Genomic DNA, 12,520 nt, shown 5'->3' with positions numbered 1-12,520 from the left:
TGGGGGGTCCGACACGTGCCCTGACAGCGAGTTACATCCACATATGGGGGGTCCGCCGTGTGCCCTGAAAGAGAGTTACATCCACATATGGGGGGTCCGCCGTGTGCCCTGAAAGAGAGTTACATCCACATGTGGGGGGTCTGCCATGTTGCCTGGCAGTGAGTTACATCCACATGTGGGGGGTCCGCCATGTGCCCTGACAGCAAGTTACATCCACATATGGGGGGTCCGACACGTGCCCTGACAGCGAGTTACATCCACATATGGGGGGTCCGCCGTGTGCCCTGACAGCGAGTTACATCCACATATGGGGGGTCCGCCGTGTGCCCTGAAAGAGAGTTACATCCACATATGGGGGGTCCGCCGTGTGCCCTGAAAGAGAGTTACATCCACATGTGGGGGGTCCGCCGTGTGCCCTGAAAGAGAGTTACATCCACATATGGGGGGTCCGCCGTGTGCCCTGAAAGAGAGTTACATCCACATGTGGGGGGTCTGCCATGTGCCCTGACAGCGTGTTACATCCACATGTGGGGGGTCCGCCATGTTGCCTGGCAGTGAGTTACATCCACATATGGGGGGTCCGCCATGTGCCCAGACAGCGAGTTACATCCACATGTGGGGGGTCTGCCATGTTGCCTGGCAGTGAGTTACATCCACATGTGGGGGGTCCGACACGTGCCCTGACAGCGAGTTACATCCACATATGGGGGGGTCCGCCGTGTGCCCTGACAGCGAGTTACATCCACATGTGGGGGGTCCGCCATGTTGCCTGGCAGTGAGTTACATCCACATATGGGGGGTCCGCCATGTGCCCAGACAGCGGGTTACATCCACATGTGGGGGGTCCGACACGTGCCCTGACAGCGAGTTACATCCACATATGGGGGTCCGCCGTGTGCCCTGACAGCGAGTTACATCCACATGTGGGGCGTTCGCCACGTGCCCTGACAGCGAGTTACATCCACATGTGGGGGGTCCGCTGTGTGCCCTGAAAGAGAGTTACATCCACATATGGGGGGTCCGCCGTGTGCCCTGAAAGAGAGTTACATCCACATGTGGGGGGTCTGACACGTGCCCTGACAGCGAGTTACATCCACATATGGGGGGGTCCGCCATGTGCCCTGACAGCGAGTTACATCCACATATGGGGGGTCCGCCGTGTGCCCTGAAAGAGAGTTACATCCACATATGGGGGGTCCGCCGTGTGCCCTGAAAGAGAGTTACATCCACATGTGGGGGGTCCGACACGTGCCCTGACAGCGAGTTACATCCACATATGGGGGGGTCCGCCGTGTGCCCTGACAGCGAGTTACATCCACATGTGGGGGGTCCGCCATGTTGCCTGGCAGTGAGTTACATCCACATATGGGGGGTCCGCCACGTGCCCTGACAGCGAGTTACATCCACATATGGGGGGTCCGCCGTGTGCCCTGAAAGAGAGTTACATCCACATATGGGGCGTCCGCCGTGTGCCCTGAAAGAGAGTTACATCCACATGTGGGGGGTCCGACACGTGCCCTGACAGCGAGTTACATCCACATATGGGGGGGTCCGCCCCGTGCCCTGACAGCGAGTTACATCCACATGTGGGGGGTCGCCATGTTGCCTGGCAGTGAGTTACATCCACATGTGGGGGGTCCGACACGTGCCCTGACATCGAGTTACATCCACATGTGAGGGGTCCGCCGTGTGCCCTGACAGCGAGTTACATCCACATGTGGGGGGTCCGCCATGTTGCCTGGCAGTGAGTTACATCCACATGTGGGGGGTCCGCCATGTTGCCTGGCAGTGAGTTACATCCACATGTGGGTGGTCCGCCATGTTGCCTGGCAGTGAGTTACATCCACATGTGGGTGGTCCGCCATGTTGCCTGGCAGTGAGTTACATCCACATGTGGGTGGTCCGCCATGTTGCCTGGCAGTGAGTTACATCCACATGTGGGGGGTCCGCCATGTTGCCTGGCAGTGAGTTACATCCACATGTGGGTGGTCCGCCATGTTGCCTGGCAGTGAGTTACATCCACATGTGGGTGGTCCGCCATGTTGCCTGGCAGTGAGTTACATCCACATGTGGGTGGTCCGCCATGTTGCCTGGCAGTGAGTTACATCCACATGTGGGGGGTTCTCTTACTTGGACAAAACTGCCCAATATGTTCCTTGATGCATTTTCTACTTTTATTCAGTTACTGGGGGTAAATGTTGCAGCTAAATAAATGTATTCATGATAAATACTAGTAAATTCCAAATCAACCCTTCATTTTTTTAGTTTCTGTAAAATACATAAAGGGTTAACAAGCTTCCTACCTGCGGAGCGGGATAGTTTGAGGGGTGAAGTTAATGCTAAAAACAAGAGCTTCATTCATTGGAGTAAAGAGAAGGCCGAGGGTGCGGATGTCTTACTCCACGCGTTCCCCGCACCAAACCACAAGATGTGGACAGATGGATTCACGACCATCGGAGACGCCACTGACCCAGGGGTAACTAGGAGGAGAAGATGTGCCCCCTGGGGGTTATCCCCCTGACTGAGGGGCCCTATTACCTTTAGTTATTATTGGCCTCTTGTAGGGATCATTTCACAGGGTTCCCTCCCATGATTAATGTTTATGTATATCCTAAACGAGACACAAATTCCTTACATGAAGGAGACATAAAGTGTGGCACGTGCCGGTGACCTATTGGTGGCCTCCCACTCGATTCTAGAAGGCTGAGGGTTTCTTGTACAACACCCAGATACTACGGACTAACCCCCTGTTATTTAGCACCCCCCCCCCCCTCTTCTGGGGGATTTCTTCTGTTTCACACACTGGACTCAGGGGGGATTCACGTCCGGTGCTAGTTAGATCAAGCATCAGATTTACTGGGTTTTTGTTGTTAGTTATACACCAGAAAGCTCTTTGGTTGCCTCTGTGATTGTCACCGGGTTATGCCTCTATCTATGTCAGGGGATTGGAATGTAGTGTTCTCATTCATACTCATATACTCTCCATCCCCGGTACGTCTGGTGGAGACCCACCTGACCACAACAACTGTCACCACCGTACTTAAACTTTGGGCTCAAACTGTCCCACACTCCACATGTACCACACACTCCCGAGGGGCGTCACTCCGAAGGAATGAGATGGGAGCTAGATGTACGTCAGGCAGACCCACAGGGGAGATATCTTATCATACTTATTTTTCTAGATTCTAATGCTTATGTCATTATAAGTGTATACAATCCAACGTCCCATCCGCTCACTATACAATCCAACGTCCCATCCGCTCACTATACAATCCACCGTCCCATCCGCTCACTATACAATCCAACGTCCCATCCGCTCACTATACAATCCAACGTCCCATCCGCTCACTATACAATCCAACGTCCCATCCGCTCACTATACAATCCACCGTCCCATCCGCTCACTATACAATCCACCGTCCCATCCGCTCACTATACAATCCACCGTCCCATCCGCTCACTATACAATCCACCGTCCCATCCGCTCACTATACAATCCAACGTCCCATCCGCTCACTATACAATCCACCGTCCCATCCGCTCACTATACAATCCACCGTCCCATCCGCTCACTATACAATCCACCGTCCCATCCGCTCACTATACAATCCACCGTCCCATCCGCTCACTATACAATCCACCGTCCCATCCGCTCACTATACAATCCAACGTCCCATCCGCTCACTATACAATCCACCGTCCCATCCGCTCACTATACAATCCAACGTCTCATCCGCTCACTATACAATCCAACGTCCCATCCGCTCACTATACAATCCAACGTCCCATCCGCTCACTATACAATCCAACGTCCCATCCGCTCACTATACAATCCACCGTCCCATCCGCTCACTATACAATCCAACGTCCCATCCGCTCACTATACAATCCAACGTCTCATCCGCTCACTATACAATCCAACGTCTCATCCGCTCACTATACAATCCACCGTCCCATCCGCTCACTATACAATCCAACGTCCCATCCGCTCACTATACAATCCACCGTCCCATCCGCTCACTATACAATCCAACGTCTCATCCGCTCACTATACAATCCACTGTCCCATCCGCTCACTATACAATCCACCGTCCCATCCGCTCACTATACAATCCAACGTCTCATCCGCTCACTATACAATCCAACGTCCCATCCGCTCACTATACAATCCACCGTCCCATCCGCTCACTATACTATACAAAGGACCAGACAAGTTTTCTTCCAGTCAGGTGGATAGCACAACAGAACGTCTATGCTCGCCATATTTCTACATGAAGTGGGTTGGACCTACTTGTGGTGTACACGCCACGTAGGAGTGCACAATCTTACATGTCATACGACTGGTAGAAATACACTGTCACCCATAGATTATATATGTGGTATTGATTGTGCCAGTTTATTAACTCAGTCAGTGGACCACCTACCGAGGGGCCCACCAGACCGATCACCTATCCTCATTTATTTTACAGATCCAGTTTCTGATCCCCAGGGTGGCCGACGTAATAGTCATCTATTAAGCATATAAAGAGAGAGGCAGCTAGGGAGTAGGAAACACCGGCCCAAACTTGTGCGGAGTTAGAGGCGGCATATGTGGCTGACCTGACCTCTGACCAGGACGTCGGGGTGAGTCACAGCAATAATGATACATGAAAAAGGGAAGAGATGAATATGTTTTACTAAACAAAACTATTTTGAAGAGGGGAACCAATCTAGTGGCCTTTTATCGCAGCTTATCCATAGAAACGCAGCCTCTCCTACTATACTATCTATAAAAACGGACACAGGCCAACTAGTCACCTCTTATAACCAGATTCTAGTCTTTACGGGATTCTATAAGGAGCTATCGATCTCACACAGACAAAACTGACGCCCAGCTAGATGAATCCCTAGACTCCTTTACTTTCTCTACACCATGACAGGACGTGCAGGCCGCCTTAGATGCTCCTATTGGATAGGGCCCAGGGGGAAATGGCTAAGAATAAGGACTAGACGGCCTTCCGCTAGAGCAGTGATGGCGAATCTTTTAGAGACAGAGTGCCCAAACTACAACCAAAATCCACTTATTTTCCATGAAGTGCCAACGTTGCATTTTAAGCAGTAACTTATTGCTACCTCATTGCTACTGCAACATCAATCGTATCGGCCCCGTGAGGCCACCAATACAGTTGAAAGAAGGAGGGCACATTCAGACTATCATTGTAGCTTCTCACCAGGGTCTCTCTGTACAGTAAGATTGGTGGGTCCAGTAGAATTACCTACAAAGATAATGCAGTTCTATCAACACCTTCCCACCTTTTCCGCAATTCCAAACAGCCAATGAAATGTCACTTTAAAATAGCGCTGAGAGCTGCATCTCTTAAGTTGCCTGGGACTGTAGAAAGATTCGGTAGTTTTGGTCTTGTTTGTTGAAATCTTTGCTGGGGTCAATGGCCTAAGGGCCCACAGAAAGGGCACTGAGTGCCACCTCTGGCACTCGTGCCATAGGTTCGCCACCACTGCGCTAGAGGCTGTAGCCAAATAGGAGGACATACTAACAACATTGTGTAAGGTACTATTAGACTCATTTGAAAAGGGATCCCTACCAAAATCATTCTAGTACAGAACTATTAAAGATAGATAAAGATCCATAAGAATGCAGCTCATATAGGTCGATTTCACTGCCAAATGCAGATTGCAAACTACTGACGAGTTTTAGCATCTTGACTTAATAAGTTTATGCTCTTACTGATACTCAGAGATTAGTCGGGTTTTATTCAGGGTCGTACAACAGCGAAAAATGTACGTCGTACTCAGATACCCATTTTAAATATTCAGGGGTAAAGACACTTCCCTCGTGTATGACCTAGGCCCCAAACAGATCTATTTAAAACCAAATTTGATATCTGGTGATAAATTCCACTATCTGTGGCAGGGCAAAGTAATCTTATAAAAATGGTGCTACAACCCAAGAGCCTGTATGTCACTAGGCACATATCCATCCCTATTCCCCAGCACTCTGTAGTTCGGTGGAATCCCTCATGATACCTGTTATATTGGGTTTGGGCAGATCCAAATTGCAACTGGCCAAATTGTAGAGACCCAAGGGGACTGTTGCGGGTGCGGCTTCTTGCGATTTAAAGGGCCAGCGGGACTTTACTTGTTTCTGGGCATTCCAGTTACAATAAAGTATAGAGCAAGTTAAGTATTCAATTCCCCATAAGGTCTCCAAAACAAATTATTCATACTAAATTAACTTACCCATACTATATGTTAGAGGTGAGTGCAGGTGCAAGTACCCCAATGCGCATTTCGCGTGTCCCCGCTTCTTCAGGGGGTTCCCTGAATTGTAACTGTATAGGCAATCGGTTTTGCATTTGCACCTTATGAGACTGTATGTGGAGCTGCTATGGATTTACATATGCACTGGCACTTTATGGTTTGCACATATGATGATGCCCAAAGAAATTGTATAATTATATGTTTTTTTGTGACGTGTAGAGGCATTAGATGGACTACAGGGAACGATTTACTTTACATTGTATTCTAATGTTGTAATTGTTTGTTCTTTTTAAATTTTTTATTAAAATGAATTGTATTTTTTATTATGTAGTCATGAATTATATGAAGAGAGTGTCACTCATGCATTGGCTGCTGGGTATTGAGTTGTTAATGGAGTAGGTTCAAGACCCACGCTGTTTTCTCATTCTGTGCTGATTATTTGGTTTGGAATATTCCATACAAGAGGAATCTCCCATCACAAGTAGATCTCTGGTAGATTTCTACTGCTGCTTCAGCCCTAATCTATAATTTAATAACCCTGGAACCTTATTTTAGTAATATGTAAATGAACTGCAGAGGCCGCTGGGGCGTGCACTAGCCTGGCCGGGCACTGGGCGCTAAGACATGTCCCAGTAGCCTCTGCAGGTAATTTACATATTACTAAAATTAATTTTTCAAGTCAGGTTCCAGGGTTATTAAATTCCAGATTAGGGCAGAGGCAGGTGAGCAATCTACTAGCACATCTACTTCAGATGGTAAATTCCTCATGGTAGGTTCCCTTTAAACTCATCACAAAGAAATATGGAAGAAATGTGGTGGCACAAACACCCAAAAATTTCCAGTCTGCTCCAGGAGAGTTTGTACCAATAGGAGTCTCATCTGCGCCCCAGTCCATTAGCAGCAGCTCGTATGTTAAGATGAGTGGGAATCTGAATGTACGGGATGTGTCTTTCTCCCCTTCTTTTTTCAGGTGAGACTGTTTATATAGTAGGGGCTCGCACGGGACCGCTGGATGGAAATGTGCCTAGTGCCCCTCTTCATGTGAATCCGTGAGAGGGAATCACACACGTCACTGTATTGTTTTCTTTTCTTGTTTTCATCAGGCATGAGGTTTGGAGAGTTATGTTTCTGTGAGATGCGGGGACAGGGGTTATACATTCAGAGGCATTGAGCGCGTCTCCAGACCTGTAAGAGATGGGGATCACAGACAAGATGCTAAACACGGAGGCGTACCGGATCTTTGCTGTAAATACAATACATGATTCATATACCGCGATTGAATACGATTTTATATAAAGGACATTTATTGTATCATTTCTTTATTCTAGTTTTATACTGATAGTATATTTTATACAGTCTATTACAGTATGGCATGTATCCATCTATAGAATGTTTTCTTTACAATTCTCATGTTAACCCTTGCTCATTCTATGATGTATATAACATTTTGTTATTCCCTTTGTTCCTTACCATGTTTTGTTATCACCTGTAACTGAATTGTGATGTGATGTCATCTTCATAACCTTCATTCATTGGCCGTTTTAGAGAAACTCTGTCTATACATAGGATGACCTTATTTACATCGCTGCCAGGCTGTGCCGGAGGACCCTGCTTTTATCTCCTATGTTGTAAATTCTAGTAATGAGGGTTTGGGGAAGATGACAATATGACCATGTGGCCTCAGAAACCACTAAACCCCAGGAGCTGACAACGCCTCTGAATTGTTCCAATTGGCTCCTGAGGAATATTATTTCCATGTATGGAGCCTGCGGCCCCCGACTGCGAAAGATTTGACTTTTTTCTCCCATCTGCATAAAGTGTATTCTTCTATTGATTTGTTTCTATGGGATCATGCTCTTTTCAGCAGAATTATAGGTAATAGGATGGACGGATCCGGCTCCTAGTCATTGCTGAAAGGTTTACGCTCCGAGCTGATGCGTGGCGCTTGTATAACACCTTCTTATAGGCAGCAGATTGGAAACTCTGAGAGAATTTTTAAATACTAATAAAATTGATAACATTTCCTTTTGTGTTGCTCCCTCAAGGGAGAGGCCATTTCATAGGGATAAGCAGCTGCTAATAGAAGAACATCTGGTGAGAAAATATCCCATAACCTTTCTGGATTGTCGCCCCTAATGCCTTGAACAATCAACAACCATCGAAATATTGCATGGACTTCTGATCACATACCGTATCCAGGGATACATCTGCATACAAGTACAAGCTGCACCAATTTTACTACGTTCTTCTCCTACACCAGATAGAACCAGATCTAGCTCATTATGCTCAATCAATTGGATCATGGGAGGGCAGAATGGACGCAGTAAAAATGGTGGCCCTTCCTAAAATTACTTATCTATTTAGGAATGTACCAAATCCACTCACCAAAAGTTACCTAATTACGATACAAAAACGAATGAATGGATATGTTTGGAGGGAAAGTAGAGCTTGGATAGCTGCGGCTACACTATACAGACCCCGGGCCTGCTACACATGACTAGTTCCTCTGATGCCGCTCCATCAGACCGGGCGAGGCAGAGGCTTTCCCCACTTCAGATAAAGCGCTGGATTTAGATAAGACATTATATATGGTAAGAAGAGAGTCTCACTTATAGCGTGGAATGAACCATCCATTCCTCATCCTTCCTCTTATTACGGTTCAGGCAGCTGCCAGAAGGTGATCAGTACTCCGGAGACTCCCAAATATTTCAATTACAAGCGGGTGACATGTGGAGGGGCATTGCTATTGATAGGTGAACACTGGATTGGCCGTGGTGTTCACAGAATAGTAGGGTCACTTAATGGCCTTTACAGAAAAGTGTAGTATATTTAAAATCCCCCAAAATGATTTGCAACACCCTCGCCGATGCAATGGCGAGGTAGTGCTTGCGAATACGTCCCACCTGTAGGTAACACCACATTACACTACATGGTCCTTATAGGATCAAGGGGAAATTGCAGTGGTTAATCCTGCCTGGCAAGGCAGATGTTAATATGTGATGTAATTTCTATTATCCAATGATATGTGTTACATCCTGTCTTTGTGCACTGAGAGGTAATTGGAGGAGCAGCCACCACCTGACCAAGGGAAGGTAATAAAACCCCCTAGCCTGGAATGTTCTAGAGGAGAAAGAGAGAAATCTCTCTCAGGAGAGAGACCGGTCCTAGTCAGGCCCTCTGGGTCTGCAGGACGCAAGCAGAGAGTAGTTAGCTGAGCAGCAGCTCAGAGACTCTAGCACACCAGACCAGTGCAGGAAGAGCCTAGCCCCTGCCTGAAGTGGAAGATTAGACTAGAGCTAGTGTAGTGAGGAAAAGGGGTATCATTCCTACCTTCAAGGGTGATACCTGAAGAGATCCAGGACCGAGCTGAAGCATCCTCTAGGACACAGCTGCCTCCCAGCCTGCCCTATACATCCAGGCTGGTGAACTACATCCTGTGGCTCCCTCCAAATACCTCTCCAGTACTCCACCATCTTGTTAAAGGCACGTTGCTGCGGTTCCTGCGGTTCAAATAAAGAACTGTAAGTTGTTTTCTTCAACTTCTGCCTCCGTCTGGTCCCTGCTACTACCCCTGCCTTCATCACCGGCACCCTGTCCCTCACCCAGAGACTCACACTCGGGACATTAAGGGGTTGCCCCGGGGAGATCCGCTATAGCAGCCTCTCCCATATCATTTTCTTGCCAACACCACCCTGCTGGAGACCTGCCAGGCTGTAGGACAGCCCTCCGGTTCCCCCGTACCAAGCACCGTGACGATAGCGTGCTTAGGCCGCAACCGCCAGCCACTCCGGTACCGCGGGCCCCGGCTGTATCCAGGCCTCACCTCAAGGGCTAGGCCCCGGTGGGGGATGTTGCAAGTGGCGTCACGAACAGGATATAGACTTCTGTGCCTTATTACGGCATTAAAGACTTTCCTTTATTAAAAGACTGTGCTGCCTAACCCTGCTGCCATCCGGGTTTAGGCCTAAGGACTTGTGCGTTTCTGGAATGAACTGTGCTATACTGCTGCCACGTGCGGTCGAGCGCCGCTCCCGCACTCCAGAGGTTAATCCTGGCAAGAACTGTACCAGCTCTGCTACATCCGGCGCTGCCGCGCCTAAAGATTTTTACCTCAGAAACTGTGGCGCAGCAAATAATTCAAGCCCGCCAAAACCTTCACTGGCGGGAAACCCAGATGACGCATCAAGCTCCACCCACGCGCGAAGGGCGCGAACCCCGCCTCCTGTGGCGCAGGAAAAATTAGAGCCCGCCACAGCTCTTGGCGGGAAGGACTTGGACTCCTCCCACTGGCTCGAGGCGGACTTCCTGCCCTGCCTCAGAGAAGCGCCAGACCTGGAGTGGACTTTGGACAGAGAGGACAACGCCATGTGGGGTCCTCCGCCTTTCCCTCCTGTGGAGCGTCCGGAGTTTTATGAGGTCTTAGAGACTATGGTGGTGGTCTCTGCGCAGCCCGTCCGAAGACCCTCCGCTGGACATCGGCTGCACCGAGGATTGACTCGGGCCTTCGTCACCAGGACATGCTACCAAACGGTGACGCAGTATCAAATTCCACCCGGGCGGTTCCTCGTCCCCATCCCGGCTACCATCCCGGTACCGCGGGTCCACGTGGAGGCGCCACGTGGGGAGGCCCCGACTCCTGCTGAGCCAACGCCTGGGCCTAGTGTGGCCGTTCCACCTGCTCCGAGGCCTACTACTCCTGTTGCGCGGCCTGCTAGCCCCGCTGTATTGGTTCCTGACCCTCCGGTGGTTCCTGCTCCTGTTCCGGCACCTACCTGTCGTCCAAGGAGATCCGAGCCTGAACCGGAGCCACGAGCCCCAGCACCGAAACCTCCGCAGCCTCAAGGCCGAGGTGAGGCCGCCCGCCGGCGACTCCGAGACGCTGTCTCGGACCAGCGACGCAGAGAGAAGGAGGCCCAGCGGTACATGGCCGGTCGATCTACAGCTGGAGCTTGGGTCGAGAAGAATCGCACCACCGGCATGGTCCGGTTCTTCGACAAGCGGAAGGGCTATGGCTTCGCTACCCAGGACTACACCGGACGGGAAGTATTTATACCCCGCCGGTCCGTCAAAAGGCCTGATCTGCCGGAGAGCCTGCACAACCTCAAGCCAGGCGAGTGTATCGAGTTCTCCCTGCAGGAAGGACCCCGAGGACCCTGGGCGGCTGGCGTGCTCCGGATCCCCGACTCCGACGAGGACCGTTACTTCCCGCAGGACGACTGGTATGAGGACGACGAGTGGCCGGAGTCTCCGAACACCTCTTCCTCCTCGGCTGCAAGTCCCCGGGCGGTGACCCACGTGAATGCCCCATCCACAGTAATTGTGAGTACGGGTCCCATTGCCATCCATGGGCCGGGCATGATACAGGGCGCCACCCCCACCGGTTCCCCAGCCGGGAGCATTGCCAGGTCCCGCGGCTCTTCTGTGGGAGAAGACATCCCGGCTAGTGAACCTTGTCCGGAGGTTCCATCTAGGCCCGCATCTCCCCTTGCCGGTTACCAATGGGGTGATGACCCGGCCCCGGAAGAACCGGAGCTGGAAGGAGCCGCGGCGCGGCCGCTGGACTCCGTTTATTTTTTCCTGGACCCCTCTGTGGTCCCTGGCTCAGTTGAGCCCCCGGCTGGAACAGCCGACACCCCGGGCGACAGCGCTCCTCCCCCTGAAGGTCCGGAGGATGTTGCTGCACCTGCAGTACCCACTGCTGCCACCGGGTGTCCCCAGCCGGTACCTACTCCCGCTGAGGATGCACAGGATTCCCTGCAGGAGCTGGATCCTGTCTTTGCTGAACCCAGCGATACTGACTAATCCCTGAAGGGCTGTCGCCCTCTCCAGGTACTATGTCCTTTGTACATATTGTGTATATTTTTCCACTTTCCCCAAAGAGCCAGAGACTTTCCTGAGACTCTCACCCATATTTATCTCAGTCAAGAGACATACCTTGAACTGATTATTGCCCTGTGCTATGATAGCACCCTTCCTCTGCCACAGCAGAGATTTCTTCAAAGGACCCTGTCCCTCTACCCATAGAGGAGACCCTTTGCTTCTTTAGTGCACTTTTCCCCACATCAAGGGCTGTACCCAGAAGATGGACTTTGTCAGTAGAGACCTTCTGAGAGACTTTTGCCAGATACTTCAGGGAAAAGTTGCTATGTCTATTGACTTATTATTCTGCACTTAATGCCTTCCTTTTTAGGTATGGACATTCTGTTTGCACTTTTTATGCCTTTTCTTTGCAGGAAAAGAGACATTTGCTACCGTGCTACTC

The sequence above is a fragment of the Engystomops pustulosus genome, chromosome 11 (assembly GCF_040894005.1).
Source record: "Engystomops pustulosus chromosome 11, aEngPut4.maternal, whole genome shotgun sequence".
Taxonomy (NCBI): Eukaryota; Metazoa; Chordata; class Amphibia; order Anura; family Leptodactylidae; genus Engystomops; species Engystomops pustulosus.
The sequence above is the reverse complement of the archived record's forward strand: the minus strand, read 5'-3'. Positions refer to the sequence as shown.